Genomic DNA, 17,221 nt, shown 5'->3' with positions numbered 1-17,221 from the left:
ACATGTTTTAGTTAAAATTAAGAATACGGTTAACTAAGAATACGACTATACATGCATGTTTTAAATTTTTTTCCTTGAATCCAACAAGCTAGCTAGAAAATTTATGAGGTTAAAATTGAACTGGAGAAAGTTAGCCCCGAGCTTGATTAGGAATGCCCCAAAATGAAATTTTGGAGGGAGGTAAAATGAATTTTTTGAGAGATGGGTTAAAGGATACTTAGTAAATCTATAATTATTGGAAGGGAAATAATAAGAAAAATGAAGAGAATAAATATAAAAGGTGTAAAATTCTTGTTCCGAAAAATTCGCATGCCTCGGACCCATATTTCGAAAGGTAAGCGAATTGAATCCCTTATCTCGAAAGGTCAACGAATTTAAACCCATATTCCGAAATTTATCTGAAAGGATAAAGGAGGATGGATGGATTAGGACATACCCAACTACATCGGATCTTGCCTTGTTTCTTGGAACCAACCACTCCTTTGCCATCTCCCATTTCAACCCCATTTCTATTTACTTCACCAACCATAAACACCATCATCATCATCAACCAGATGTCGGAATATACCATTGCGGCGACCATACTCTCTCAAATTGCTACTATCCCTTGCATCACGCCAATACTACTAATGTTGTCCCTGCACCCATTTGGTTTACTCCAACACTTGCTTGATTCTAGTACACTTTTTTTAATGTTTTCTTATCCCTATTTATTTGATTTACTTCTTAGTTTTGGTTTGCAACATATTATTAAGTAGTACATGAGTTAGCGTATTTATAATGAACAATATATATTGCATTTATGCTTGTTATTGTGATACTTATTTGTTGGTACGCTAACATGTGCACGTACATTTTCCTCCCTGTAAATTTAAAAGGCGAGAATTAGATGCATTAATGGGCAGCAAGAATTTGCTTCAATTGAATTTCTTGCTCACATTCCTCAATTTTTACCACCATTTTCAATTGAATAATCATATTTGATGTCATAGCATGTATTTCAAACAAAATGTTAATTTTCAAGCTATCAGTCTCTGTAGCATTTATAGAGTTGTGGGAAAAATGTCAAAGGAACAAAGAATGAATTATCAACTTGATTAACGTAGTACTCTTGTTTTTCTCAAACTATTTATAATTATTTTTTCAAAACAAGTGCGTCAGTGAAACTTTATTATTATGAAATTGAGGGAGTATATAATATCCATCATATGTCAGGAATAAAACTTTTCCTTTTTGGCATTTCTCCAAAATTTTGCCTCATTCCAATTTTACTCTTATAATTGGTTTTTTAATCATTAAATTCCACATAATTTAATCTTTAAGAGATGGTTAGTGATATAACTATTACAATTAGATTTAATTAATGAATATTTGCATCAGAATCTTATAATTTTACATTATCACATGGTTACATTGTTGAGTAGAACTGAAAATTTTTCATTTACAAATACAAGAAAGAAACTAATTTAATGAGAAATATTAGTGCCAAGTTCTAACCTCAGCATATTACATAAAGATTAAAACCACTATTCAAGGCACAAGGTATTCAACATGAAGTGCTCACAAGAAGCTCGTGGCAACACTGAGGTCATTCAAGTTGGACATGATCTGCATCCGTGTCGTACCGATCTGATTAGCGATTTCAAGTTGATCTTCGAGTGCCAGCATCTCGAAACTGCCAAAAAAGAGCAACTTTTTATTTCGTAGAGAGAAAAATAGGCTAAGGATGTGTGCGAAAGAGTAAGATACGTACTGCACGAGCAGCTCACAATCGACAATGCTGTCAGGACCTGGGCGATGAGCCTTTCCATTCGAATGGAAGTGTCTGAAAGATCGTGGATTTAGTCCAGCGACATGGCAGACAGGATCTACGAGCTTTTTCTGCAATGACTGCAGACGACGAAAGGTAAGTTCCTCCAGAGGTGCAATGCAGCCAATGCTGCCTTCCAGGGTACCAAAAAGTAAGGCAAATCGGTTTGTCTTATCAGAGCCAGGCATAGTTCGATCAGCAGATGTGGGAAGAAGCTGCAACCGTATAAATTAGGTAATATGGGGCGCCAACATGAAACTCAGCTCTCGACAGAAGCTTCTGTCCTTTCCAGCTCTCTGGTACTTTTGGGGCATAATAGAATATCTATATGTTCCAAAAAAAGGTTACCAGTTATCACATATAACAATTTATGTATATAAGCATATTACAAATATTCAGAAAGAGAAAGAAGAAACACTATATTTATACATATATTTTTTAAACTAAGAATATACTTCACTTGCAATTACCAAAATAAAATACAAATATAAAATACAGTATTAAATAGAAATCAAAAGACAACCTAAAAAGGAAAAAACACACTCAAAATGTTTCATTATTTGTTCACAAATGTGCTAACCTGAACATTCTTCTGGTCATCTGAAACAGTGAGGCTGAGTGTGCTTCCATCGATTAAAAACTCAGTTGCTAAACAATCAAGTGACCCAAAATCTTTTGCTAACAGATTGAGTTGAGAGCCCTGCTCTTTCCAACTAAGAAAATATATGCTTTTGTGAATATCGCCGAGAAGAATAAAATTTTTAACCTGCACAATTTTCATGATTAACAGCAAGTCCAGTAAAAAAGCTTGAAAGTTCATAATAAAGCTACAGTGCTGAATCTCTTTTAGAGTTGTATAAAATCAAACAGGGTATAACAGATTGCAATTAACAAGATAGAAAAGCATTTTTAAGTTGAAAGCTAAACATAGATTTCCTAGGAAAACTGGCCCAACCCATAAGTTTTTTCAATTCACGTCTTAACAAAGATGAAAATCTAAGCAATTGAAACAGCTTGTCTGCTATCTCAACTGGACAAAGATGCATCAACTGAAAATTTTACACTGGCAACATTCAGCTTCCTTGCAATTGAAATTCGAGGATGTTGGCAACACCATATTCAGTGATAAAATAATCTTGAAAATATTTAAGATTTTGATGTCCATACTGAACAAGTATGACTAGGATGTTCAGTTGGGAATAAAGCAATTATAAATAGGACAAGTCATGCCTTCTGTAACCATTAACCTACCTCTCTCTACATAGCAAAATGCACATGATAGAAATGCTTGGACCAAAGCATAGATTGAAGAACAAGTGAGATTTGTTTCCAGATAATTATGAGTTCACTGTTTATGCATCTATATCCGTCCACGGGTCAAGGAGCAAAGATATTTAAAATGCACATGTTCCATGTAGAATAAAGAGGGGCTTACGATGTTTAAGCTCACGACATAGAGAGGTGGAACATCATGAAAGGCAACACCGTTCAACTCAGAGCCTGTCCATTTGTGCAGAATAATTTTAGGACCTGAAGCAAGTAGTAAATGGCCTTGAAGTGATGCAAGAGCTGATATAGCACCCTTCAACTCCTTGGAATAGACTTCTGTAACCTGAAAAGACTAGGATAAAGTTAAGCATTGAAGTATTAAAAATATAAAGGGCAAGATCAGACACCAATATGACTGGTTGAAACTCTGGAATAAGTCTCATACAACCCTCGTATTAGTTAAAAGAGTCCAAAGTAAAACATCAAGCTACCTTCACCTGTATAGTGTCTGAGATTCGTTCAACAGAATATAAAAGAATGCGTCCTCTTGCTGCAACATCCTCTCCTTGTACATAAGCAGTTCCAATTGCCAAAAGTGTCTCATTTCTTTGTGCAGTGGTGTTCTGAAAGTACATAAACACAACAGGGACTATGAAAATTCCACAGATATCTGACCATCTTCATAAAGAAAATGGCAAAGTCAGATAGCACGGGAAAAAATGGAGAAAACAACAATGTCAAACGTCCACTGAAGCAGCAAAATATGTGAAGTTGAGCTTACAAATAACGTCACCACTCGCACAGTAAGAGCGTGTTCCAGAAGTTTGCATAGGAATAGTAGCCCTAGTCTGCCAGGGGCCATTTATTTTATCTGGTTCCATAATCCGAACCTCAAATTCTTCCATGGGATATGTCCCCTCCATATTAATATTATCATGCTCAAACTGATTTCCGACTTCTTGATCAACAAGAGATGAGAGCACTTGATTAAGTGGCTTGAGCACCTACATGAACGGTTAGTTAACCCAGCTTTAACTTTATATATTATCATTCGGTAATCGCAACATGGGGAGGCAAAATTGGGTCACGTAATTACTCATGGAAACAGACTTCAATATTCAATAAGTTTGTGCGATGATGGAAACTAAATACGAAACTGATTGCTGATGCACTAAAGCAAAAGACTGCATGATAGAGATTGCCCTTACTGGAACAGAAACTATAACAGGGGTACAAGTTCTTCTCTGCAAAATAGGTAACTTGATGTGGAGTTCCCTTCAGCCCAATCTGCCAGCGCTCCCAATAGCAAATGGAGAGAGAGCAAAAGCAACCATACAAAAGACAAAGAAAAGCAACTCACATGAGCAAATTAGGCAAATATTACTAATAGCATACAAATTGACTTGCGGAGAAGAGAAAATCGAGAACTGATGGGCATGCACCTTTTGTACAGGCCAATAGTTGTCATATGATAAAGCTGGAAGCTGGCATATTTTCAGAGCACCCTGAAAAAAGGAAAATTATGTATTGCCCGTTGACATAGCAAACAAGGTTCTAGCAGAATTACATAATCAGCAAGCTAACCTCTGAAGTTATACATATAAACCCATGGTTGCAGTTAACATTGTGAAGAACGGTGAAGGCTACTATAGGTCCATCACACCCCTTTAACAGAAAATGGTAATAGTGATTAATGAGTTTATTAATTCCTGGAAAACTGGAATATGAATATTCTAGTATTACAACAAAATGCTATAAGAATAGTGGCTTAGTAATTGAATCAAACTAACCTGTGGGTGCATCCGAATCCGCTCTCGAAACATCATAAACCACATTGGCCTTGAGCCAGAAAGAAAAAAACCTTGTAGACCACCAACATTCTTGAAAACAGTGATGCGTTGTGAACAGACTCCAGATGGTGTCTCTTCTTTTGCATATGTGTCCAAGGGGACACGAACGAACCGTAAATTTCTAAGCCTAGATGCACTCGTATTGCTGAGATTAACAGAGTTCTGAGAAGAAACGACACCCTCAGTCTTGGAAGCATTATCTGAAACTTCATAAATGTAAGCATGATAACAAAGAATGGTCCCATCAGACAATATTCCTAAAAGAAATGGCCGGTAATGCTCTGAATCCCATCTCTCCAAAGACAGCTCAACCACCTTTATGTTGTTAGTGGCCTCTTTTCTGACTTGTCCAATATCTTCAGAATATTTGTTTGTGAGGTTTATATGATTATTTGCTGTGCCATGGAAAAATGTATCTAAGATGTGGCTCCTTCCAGATACAAATTTAACGACCAAGAAAACACTGTTAAAGTTAGGTACATCAAATATCTCCAGATCTCCATTGTCATAGCATAGAACGCAGTACACGTCACCATGTTCATGTGTTGAACCATCAGCCCCATCAATAGCCTCACCAATCCCAGTAGAAAGCCAGGCATCAGTACTTGTCTTACGAATCCATGGTTCGGGACCTTTATCATGATAGAGAGTGCAAGCTAATACCAACTTATCAGAGTTTTCAGATACTGGTGGATTGATGACTGAAACAGAGCAGGAGGATGGATCTGGAGCAAAAGAATCATCAACCAGCATGTCAAGAAAGGTTAAGTATACCATACAATGCTTGGAAATAAGTAAAAATATCTGGTTGTATCCATAAATGTCTCTGAAATACAGAGCATGCATGTATATAGGTTGTAGACTACAATGTTAGGTTTGCAAGACTGATCTCCAAGGGATACAAATGTAATTGCATTTTGTATATTTAAATAGAAATAAAGATTCTTGAAAGCAAAGTACATACAGCGAACACAGCCAAGTAATTGCAACTCTATAAACTTTTTCCAGACATACCTCCAACAAGAAGCTGAATGCGTCCATCAGTCATTCTCAGCAACACATAAGGATCAGCTATGGAAACTGAGGACACAGTTGCCCCATCAGAAGCTGCAGTCATCTCTGTAGTGGAAGATTTTAAGCTCAAATCTTGAGTCATAAAAGCACCATCAAGATCCGAGCACCACGAGCAAATACTTGGATAACTCGACGTCTGTTTGAATATTAGTATGAAACATTGTCACTTATTAGAATTTCCATCAAGGTATTGTGCTAACATAAACTTTTTGTACATAAGCACGAATCCATGCATTGAAAGTTAAGAAAGATTTTTAACCTAATGTCACAGAAATTTTTGATGCACCAAGGTGCCAAAACACTCTCCCTCACATAATCTTATAAAGAAGAGAACTTTTCACCATCAAATCTCCTCATAGAGCATATTTGTGTGCTGTTAAAAAATAGCTGACGATCAGTGCATAATTTAGTCTTTAGCAGAAATGTGGCATTATGACATTTGAAAGTACATTATTGCATCTTCTGAAGAGATAAGTTATACACTTAAAAACGGGAGAAAAATATTTATGAGTCCAAGCCCCCAATAGTCCTCTCCCAATAACACATGCGCGCACACACATGCCAGAAAGATGTTATATGGTGGTTTATCGGTAGACTAAGAAACACACCTTCCAAATAAATTTCCTGCAGCAACTGTAGTTCCTTGGACATAATAGTCCACATTTTCAGTCACCTCCTCAAGATTATTAGCAGTTTGTAATACCTGTAGAGTAAAACAAGAACAGAATACAACTCTAAGAAAATAACAGGTCAAGGCAATAAGAGTTTTATACAACAGATAGTGATGAATTTCCAAATGTTATCCTCTTCGAAAGGAAAAGGTGAACAACGGCATACCATTGTACGATTTTCCAAACTAATAATCAAGTATGCATGGTATTCATCCTCATCAGCTACTCCTTTCGAGGAGTCTCTGCGCAAATTCTTGTGGTAGACAGTCCAAATTCCTTTGCAACCAGGTAATGATTCCTTCAGAAACAAGGTATAAAACAAACTCATGAAACAATCAAGGAGAAACTAAAATTCTCTTAAAGCTTTACATTCTACGAAGAAGAAAATAAAAGGCTCTCATTACAATTACTACTTTAGCCTTAATTTAATTATATAACTTTTCTTATACATAAGACATTAAGACCGATGTTTAGTACCCTAATAGAAAATGCTATACGTCATAATATAGTTCGCAAAGATGTATGGAGATCAAATACCCATGGGGGCATTTGTAATATTCCAGACCCTACAAAAAGGACAATTTCAAAGTGTAGATCAAACATTTTATTAAGTTATTTTGCATTTTCTTTAGTATATGTTTTCTGGGAAGATAAGGGATATTAATCTAGCTCAAAAACAAACGGGCTTGGTCTGATTGACATCCCAATTACTAAGTTCCAATGTCGAAAGAGAAAATTGACATTCACAGATTCTAAGAAGAGATATTCTTATGTTATGTTATCTTAACTTGACAGTTTTTCAAGAGAATTGCAATGAATTTCATATATGATATAAATTGCCACAAGTGTGTATTCTAATAGTCTTACCAATAGAAAACAAGTGTATAAAACTGAAGGCATCGCATGAGTCTTGACAAGCTAAACAATGCAAGAATAACCACAACCTACATGATTTTTAACTATTCATTTTCTTTTCTAAGAACACACCGACTTATTCACAGATGATTCATTCATATTACTACTAGACATTGGAAAAAAATCACATGTAGGGTATAACATCTTCCAGAATAATGTAAGAATTAACAAGAAGCACAGCAATAACCAGATATATAAAAGCCCATGTAGTGAGTAGTAAAAGGAGGTGTACACACTTGAGTTATTGTATCTGAGCGGATTGATTTTTGAAGTACTGTGAGAGCACCATTTTTTCCATGGCCAGAACAGCATACCTAGATAGGGGATGCATACATGCTTTGTATATCAGATAAAAAAAAGGACTGTAAATGTCTGAACAATAAAGGACAATTTAATAAATAAGGACAACACTTTTTTAGCAATGCACTGGTTATCAACTGATAAGCCAACTTAAACTGAAGAATGAAACTACAACTAACCAGTTGATAATTACTTTGCTTCGCAACTCCTGTAGCATTCGGATCACCATTAATTCTTAAACCATAAGAGAAATCCTTTAGTGGACCAATATTAAGCAATGAATCCCGTACTGCAAAGGTAAAGTTTTTCTGCAAAAACCAAATAACCAACGAATCTCTTAAAAAATAGAAAATTCTTAAGTATATTTCAGTATTAATGCATTAAAACCAAATGTCAAATCAGCAGCTTTGAATGAATTTTATCAGCATACTATGAGAGGTCTGACATGACATCCAATCAAGTTCATCACGGTCAAATTACAACAGAAACAGAACCCAAGATAGGAAACCATAGGATATCATCTAGATAATTTATGTGACTTCACATTCGAGATGAGTACAACCTCAAGTCCATAAACATAATATCGCTGTTCTACAATTAAGATTGCGCTTCAGTAAGAAACTAAGACGCAAAGTTCAAAGCAGTTTGTCAATGTTTGGAATTTTGAAAGGCTTGTCAATGTTTGGAATTTATCAATTCTAGGGGAGAATGTGAAGAAAAAACCTTAAGGTGCCAAACTTACAATGAGTGATCCAACAATAAATGTAAGTCAAGGAGGTCTGGTGAAGTTGAATTATTACATTCATCCTCAAAGCAATTGTTGAGCCTTCTGATTGAAATCTTTGATAGATATATTGTAAATATGGGCCGTAATTAAAGTAATGTATTTTTTAGGATCTCTTTTGAGAAAATTCTCAGAAGCTGCTTAAAGCATTTTCCCAAACAAAATTCAAGCTCGTGAAGAGTGGTTGATGTTATATAGAGCACCATCAACTACAAAAACAAACATCATAGATAGGCTGGACAAGCATCTTCTACGATCCTAATGAAACACTATTGTCAGTTTGTCACACACTTTAATCATTTTCTCCAGCAGAGAATAAATGACATCCTTGATACCAAAGCAATATATGATACGTATAGAATTTTCTTGATGCTAAAACAATTAAAAATTTAAGGTTAGTTTTAAGAAAAAACAGGCCAGTTCTCTTTAAGCGTAGTTGTACTCACATAAACATAAAATTAACACAATGGAGCTCAGCAAAGAATGCAGGTCATGGTTTAACCTGAGCTATTTGGGCATTGTTTGGACCTGTGCCATAGAATGAAAGTTCCTCGCTGGTAATCAAATCCTGCAATGCATCAGAAGGAGATCTCCGCAGTCTCTTCATTGAAGGGGCATCACTTTCAATATCCCCAACCTAGAGAAAAAGAGAACATGCACAGCCCATGTTAATTGTGCCTTAAGATGCATAAAAAAATTAGAGACTTGCAACCCCCAAAAAAACGTCATGGCTAATATTATGCCAGCACTTGCAGAGTCTGCATTTCAAGATCAAGTCTTATTTTAAGAAAGCCTACTGGAAATATACTCATCCTGAGTTCTAACAGTCAAAATGACAAACCTCTTCCTTTACACCAGGACTTAATGTTGGAGCTCCAACTCCAGAATAGTATTGTACAAGCAGACTATCACCCAACCGACTGCCCAAGAAGAAAAACGAGCTTCCAATGGTAGTAATGTCCTACAACAAATCAAGTTCAATTGATGAAAAATCTATCAATGCAGGTGTTCATCAGGTAATGTGCAATAACATGAACTTAATGTGGCTAACCGATGTAAGGACTGAAGCTCTTGACTTCATCAGTTCAAGCCTCTGAACAACTCTGCAGAATTAAATAGGACAACATATCAAATATACAGTATATGACTAGTAATGTCACCGGCCTAGTTTTTACATAATCAAAGGCAAGCCAACAATGCACAGCCCAGGCATATTTATGCATCATATTCTACAATTGAAGCTTAAGTATCATATTTGTACATACTCCAACCAAAATGATAACACATCACTAGAAAGTCTTTCAAACCAGATCTGCAGAGGTTTAATTTGTCAATATTTGAAAAGCTATAAATATAACATAAAGAAATTTCCAGATATTCCCAGTAACACGCTCCACCAATAGATCATAAGATAAAATTGTTGAGCCAGATAAGTCGGCAAAAGAATATTCTAAACACCCATGTCAGAAACAGAATATGCAAAATTAGATGCAAGGGTTGACTTAGTTAAACAAAATGTGACATAGCCTAGCTTAGTCTCTTGTACTATATATATGTGGCCTGTGTTGAGTAATAAGATACACCAAATACACTACTACTTTCTCTACTATGTCTATTTACTTTTCCGCTTATATCTATATTTTACTGTTCTACATGGTATCAGAGTGGATTCGAATCCGTCTCTAGAAAATTAGGGTTTCCAAAACAAAAAAGGAACTAAATTAGGGTTTCTGCCGCTGCCCGCTCTACTATCCCCACTCTGCTCTTCCGTCACTACTCTACTCTACCCGAAATTCTGTTTTGTTCTGCTCTACTGCGCTATTATGCCCAAACTAGGGTTTACGGTGTTGCTGCTCTACTCTGCCCAAATTTGGGTTTCTACCACTACTATATTGCACAACTGCTCTTCTCTACCCAAACTAGGGTTTCTGACGTTGCTGCATTCTGCACTATTATGGTTCTGCTATACCACTCTTTGCGAAATTACAGTTCTGCTATGCTCTACTCCGCTACTCTGCCCAAACTAGGGTTTTTATGTTGTTGCATTCTGCGCTATTATTTGCATGTTGTTCTACTCCTGCTCCGTTCCTCTGCGCTATTACATGCCTCAATGTTATCAATCTCGTATGGCGGCTTATGGCGGTTTGCCTAAAAACCGCCACAGGGATATGGCGTATTAGTATGGCGGATTTGGCGGTCAAAAATTAAATAAATAAAATAATAATTATATATTTATATATAATTCAAAAATTAAAAATATAAAAAATATAACATCTAAAACACTTTAAACAATTAATAAAGCATAATATACTACTCTAACAACCATGTTTCTTGCATAATGCCCTATTCCTAAATGCAGTACACACGCAATGTTGTCAAATGTCGGATATGGCGGTGCTATGGCAGCGACATGGTGCTATGGCGTTTCCACCACCGAACGCCATGCCATGGCGCCATGGCGCCGCCATATCCGCTATTTGATAACATTGACATGCCCGCGCTCTTACTTGCTTTTATCTACCTGCGCTCTTGTCAGCAGTTTTGATTATACTCCTACAGTTGTCTTCCTGCTACAGTTGCTACCCTACTACAACTCTCACTACTACGCTACATCTACTACTTCTACTCTACAGTTGCTACTCTGCTGCAACTGTCAATGCCCTGCAACTGTCAATGCCCTGCATCTGCTACTTTTGCTACAGTTGCAACAATTGCCCTACAGATACTACTACATGCATCTGCTACAGTTGCAACTACTGTCCAGCTGCAACTCTGCTACAGCAGACACTAACTACCATGCATCTTCCACTGCTACAGTTGTTACTACTGCCCTATAGCTGCTACTCTGCTACAGCTACTGCTACTCTGCCTTGCAGCTCTACTTATGCAACTACTACTACCCTATAGTTTCGGCTACTACTATTGCTGCCGATGTTTGAGGAAAAACATTTTTGAGAACTTTGTACCAAGCTGGACAATATAGATGTTCCAGCTTGAGGGGGAGTGTTAAGAATATTAGTATTCTGTCCCACATCGGTGATGTGACATAGCCTAGCTTAGTCTCTTATACTATATATATGTGGCCTGTGTTGAGTAATAAGATACACCAAATACACTACTACGTTCTCTACTATGTCTATTTACTTTTCCGCTTATATCTATATTTTACTGTTCTACAAGATCATAAGATAAAGTTGTTGAGCCAGATAAGTCAGCAAAAGAATATTCTAAACACCATTGTTAGAAACAGAATATGCAAAATTAGATGCAAGGGTTGACTTAGTTAAACAAAATGAATAGAGCACTTCCGTATGTCACCAATAAGAGAACCAAGTGAGAGTAATAAATCGCCAACCTCCCATCATAAACAAGAGTAAGCAAAAGCAGCTCCCCTGATTTAGTAGAGAACACAGCAACATCATTAGTTAACCATGTCGCAGTGGTGGCATCAAGCTCCGTAGAAAATCCAAACCTAGGCATCTCTTGACTGAAAGAGGAGTGCATATACATTAGAATAATGCAACTTCTTAGTAATAAAGGCTAGGTGGAGACATCAAACATTCTAACCAAAGTTTTTTACAGTAAGCACTATGTTTACAAGTATCACCTTTTAAACCAACAAACCTATATGTACAATAAGTAGTTTTTTTAGGGATGGGACAGAAGAACAATGTATAACCTATCCTAAAAGGTGGCACTGTGCTTTGTGATGCACTCATCCCTACTGTAAATCATTATAAGAGGCAAAGTCAACAATGAACCAATAGTTAGTCTAATAATACATGCACGGTCTAACTTAAAAAACTAGTAGATTATATTGAATGGTAATACATCATTCTCCACATATTATAGAGAAAAGAAGGGACAGAAAGAAATAGTGAAGAAGGCTGAAATTTCACCTTCCATCTGGGGGAACAGAAAAATTGTTCAACCCCAAGTGGCATGAAGCAGAATGACCAATTAAGCATCATCAGATATAGAGCAGGACAAAAAGAATGGAATAGCAAGTGATACCGAAGATGCAATGCCAAAAAGAGCAAACCTGGTTATGATAATGAATTGTATTTGCACCAATTACAAGAACTCCGCCAATAGGTGAAGGAACTGCAAGGAGCTTGTATGCATCATGAGGGAGATTCTGAAAATCATATAGAAAAATATTGTAAGGAGTTCAAATTTACATCGGTTGGAAATTAGAGGGTGGTCAGCTTTAAGCTAGAGTACAAACTCCAACGTTCTTCCTTTGTAATTTATCAATGCCTAAGAAAGGTAAAAACAGAAGATAACTGAGGCATCATAACGAAGGCTTTCTCAATGATGGATGTAGGTCATAAAGTTAACCTCTAGCACCACAAAAATAAAATATGCTATATTAACGTTAGCACGTAAAGAAAAAGAATTCCTAAGACATGACATGACAAGCTCTTTGGAACAATTACATGAGACCCTATAGGTAAAATAAGAGGATCATATTTAAAAACACTGACCATTGCTGACCATATGAGCGGATGCTGCTTTAATGTTGTATTGACGCTGAGTGCTGAAACCATACAAGTGTGATGTTTCCAAGCAACCCTACCCGCCCATGTAAGCTCATGTTCATGAAGGATTACCACAACAGGCTCAATATAACCTGAAAATTAGCTTTTAATCATTCAAAAAAGGAGTGGCTAGGAATTTGTTGAGGTTCATAATGAAATGAAGTTGCAGATAAAAGATATACAAACAGATCACAAATTAGTTGCCTGAATCTTAGAGAAATATAAAGATTAAATAGAAATAGAACCACTGATTAGACCAAGCAATGGCTACAAGTAACACTACATCACAGCAAATCAAAAGAGTCCTCTTATAAGAGGCCTTTGGTGTACCCAAAAATATTATGAAGTTGAGTTGAGAATTTATTATAAATTGATTACCACTTATTTGCCGGCGGCCAAGAGTGTCTCACTGAGTTGGAGTCGTCTAGAGACGGCACTCTCACTTAATTTAATCCACAACCACATTAAATTATAACTTCTAACTTTTAACTGAAGAAGGTGAAAAATCTGGTAACTACAACCTTAAAGCATAAAACAGATTTTTTCTTTATCAATAGCATCAAATTATCCAGGTTGGAGAAGGTTTCGACAATTCCACCTACTCAAAGGAAAATACACAGAAAACATCTATGCCGTAGACTTCCCAAACTAGTTTTTTTGCACTGCAACCAATAAGCTCAACATAAACTTGAGATTAAAGGAGTGGCAATGATGAGAAAGTCAATAGCACCAAACAAGAAAAAGTCAGTCTACATAATTTACATGCAAAAACTCCTCAACTGCCTTTTAGAAAACCACACTTGATAAAATTGAATAATGCAGTCATTTATTAACATTAGAAATCAAAGCTATCAAACAAATGTATTAGGAATTCTATAACTTGGAAAGATAAAGATCAGATTAGCACCCAATTGAAAATACAGAACAGAAAAAAAATTATCATAAGCCTTTTTTCAAAATTCAGCAATTAAACATCGACAGTTACAAGAAAGGAAATTTGTGTGCTGTAGCCCATAAGAAAGTGCTGATTCCCAATCTGGTCCATGCCTTTTATTGACTATTCTGAAGTATACAATCAAAACTTTCCAGTGAAGCATGGGTAAGGAAATTACAATGATTAGGAAATCTATAGCAACAAAAAGCATACACAAATATTTGAGAATATATACTTAGCCACATTGGACTTTCTGAACCACCCTTTTATTAAAAAGGATGCCAGAAAAACCAAATCAGAATTCTTACCATGGATGAAGATGAAATCTTTAACGTGCTTCATATCAAGATCTCGTAAGCCAACAATATACGATGATTCAATTCGAGATGCAGCAGCTGCCCTGAAAGTACTGTCCTCCGCAGGTGCAGTTAAACCAGTGCTAGCCTAGCATCACATTTCACAATTGAATTTACAATTTTTTAAAAAATATAAAAGCAGTTACTACTTGAAAGCAGCATAATCCACATGGCTCAAACATTAATCATCCCCAACATTCTAAATAGTTCATGAATTGATGATACAGTATAAATATCTAGTAGTAGTAATAAAAAAATATATTCCCGTGTTCCTAGTAATCAAAATATTCATATCAAAAGAACTATAACAGAGTAAAGACAGATCAGTTACACAACCTCAGCTGCTTTGAGGACTATCATTTGTAATCCATATGCAAGCACTGCAGCACACCTCCCCAATGGATCAACTTTCACTAGTGGGCCTCTTGGGAAAAATTATCTGCCTCTTCTCAAGTGAACCCAATCAGAACCCTCAAAACAATGCATGGAACTGAAAGAGAAGAAGTAAAAGTATCTATAAGTAAATTACCACCAAACAGCATTCTCATGATAGTTTGTGTTGAGGCATACTATTCTGTGTGCAACTTACGATCTGAAATTACTCGCCATAGCTCCGGGTTGTTATATATCTCAGGAGTTCAACTTGTAGGCAGTTAGAGTTCACAAGTCCATGTTTAAGAAATATAGCAACATATATAAATAAAAACAAATCAAAGACATATTTTTCCTGTCACAAATAATGTAAAGAGCTACTTATATATGCATATGACTACATGAGTGCCACCAATAGCAGCATAGAATGCGTTGCGTTCCTTCAACATGTGGGAAAGGAATATGCAATAATAAGATTACATCACACCTGGTTCGTAGCCCACATATTGATTCATCAAACTCCAAAACTGAGATTTTTGCATCTCGAAAAGCCAATATAATAGAGTCTCTCCTCCTTCCACCATCAGTAGCTCCATTTGGTAACACCCCCAATGACTCCACATTGCCATGCAACCTACACCACATTAAACAAAATTGAATTAGCATCTGAAATAATGAATAATAGTGTTGTGCCATTGCAACAAATTACTTGAGGAAACTGACACTCATTCTAAAAAATTGGTGCAATAAAAGAATCATTGCTAATATTAACAAAATTTACTATAGTAAATAGCTACATATTAATCCAAATTCCAAAACTAGGTTAAAATACTGAGTATGACAATGATGGTGACGGTATGTAAGCTCAACCACAACTACTACTTTCTTAATACAATCTTAAACAATGTGAAAGACAATAGGTAATTGAACAAAAAATAAGTAATCATGATGGTCCATTTGTTGCATTTGATGAATTTAGCTTCATATTAATACTCAATAACATTGTTGCAAACAAAAATTTCACAGTTTTACCTACGAACATTCAAACATTTCTGACAGATTTCAACTAATTCCTCCAATCATCAATTTGAAACAAGAGGACAAATGCACAGGCATCAAACCAAACTGAAAACTAAAAACAAGAGGGCAATTTCTCAATACTACATGTCCTGCAATACAGTATTTTCCTGGAGCATCCGCCTAGCAAAAAAGTGCGACAAAGCTTTTCAACATTGAATTATTTCCCCGCCCAATAATCCCAATCTCCACGACAAAGAAAAGGCATAATTCAAGTAAATACTAGATATAGGAAAAGAAGAAACCTATAATGGCAAACGAGCTCAAGTGAGGCACCGGAAATGCCAGCTAAGACGCCTCCACCACCCTTGGGCTCGGCAGCAGCTTTGTGAGCTAAGGCCGGAGAAGCCTCTTCCTGAATTCTTACAATGTAAACTTCAAGAACGTTCGCGGCAGCAGTAATGAGGTTGGGAACCGCTCCAATCGGCTTGTTCCAGTCCGAGTCGATGTCGTCGGCGGTGATCGGAGGGATTTTGGCGTGGAATCTGCGGAGGAATGGGTGATGAAACCCGAGGCGCAGTGCTCGATGCCGGTTGCCCAATGCATCATCTTGAACGCCGCGAAACTCATATCTGCAGTTGATTGGATTCCAGGTGAAGAATTCTGATGGTGGAAGTGGGGATGAGTGATGGTTTGGGGATCTAGGGTTTTGCTTAAAACCCCATATGGCGGGATATTGGGGATAATTTTGCTTTTTTTTCATTATTTGTGTAATGCCGAAATGTCTCGAGCACGGTTAATCGTTTTCGGACTATGCCACGTGAATAGTACTCCCTCTATCCCAGTGTCTAACTGTCTATGTCACATTTGGGTCGTGTGTTAGAGCATCCACAACCGTGCTCTTGCCAGCGGCACGATTGTGGGCTCGGGCGGGTACTATTCATGCCTGCTCTCTGGCAAGAGCACAACACCCACAACTGTGCTCTTCCGCAAGGACAAGCACAATTAATTTAAAATTCAATTAAACAATAACATTTCCATAATATTAAAATTCATCTAAAAACCACAATAAATATTACTAATTTAAAATTCAATTAAACAATAACATTTCCATAATATTTCCATGAACAAGCGCTTTGACATGCGAAAATGCCGCCTAAAGTAATCTGCCGGAAACCGCGGATGGTCGGCAAAGTAGTCGGCAACGAGCCTTTCGTGGGCTCCCTCCCGGTCACGATGGATGTAGCGGCGATTTGATCTAGTGCGTTGAGGAGGATGAGCGGGGGTATTCGCCGCGACATATGCTTCGTAAGCGGCACGGTGTTGTT

General features: G+C 36.8%; 1 pseudogene; it reads right to left on the bottom strand.

Annotated features, from left to right (window-relative positions):
• Positions 1-1,355: 1,355 nt before the first annotated feature.
• Positions 1,356-16,675, bottom strand: LOC121750807 (annotated as a pseudogene).
• Between the last annotated feature and the right edge of the window lie 546 nt (positions 16,676-17,221).

This window comes from Salvia splendens, chromosome 10, assembly GCF_004379255.2.
Source record: "Salvia splendens isolate huo1 chromosome 10, SspV2, whole genome shotgun sequence".
NCBI classification, from domain to species: domain Eukaryota; kingdom Viridiplantae; phylum Streptophyta; class Magnoliopsida; order Lamiales; family Lamiaceae; genus Salvia; species Salvia splendens.
This window is presented reverse-complemented; position numbering and strand designations above follow the sequence as displayed.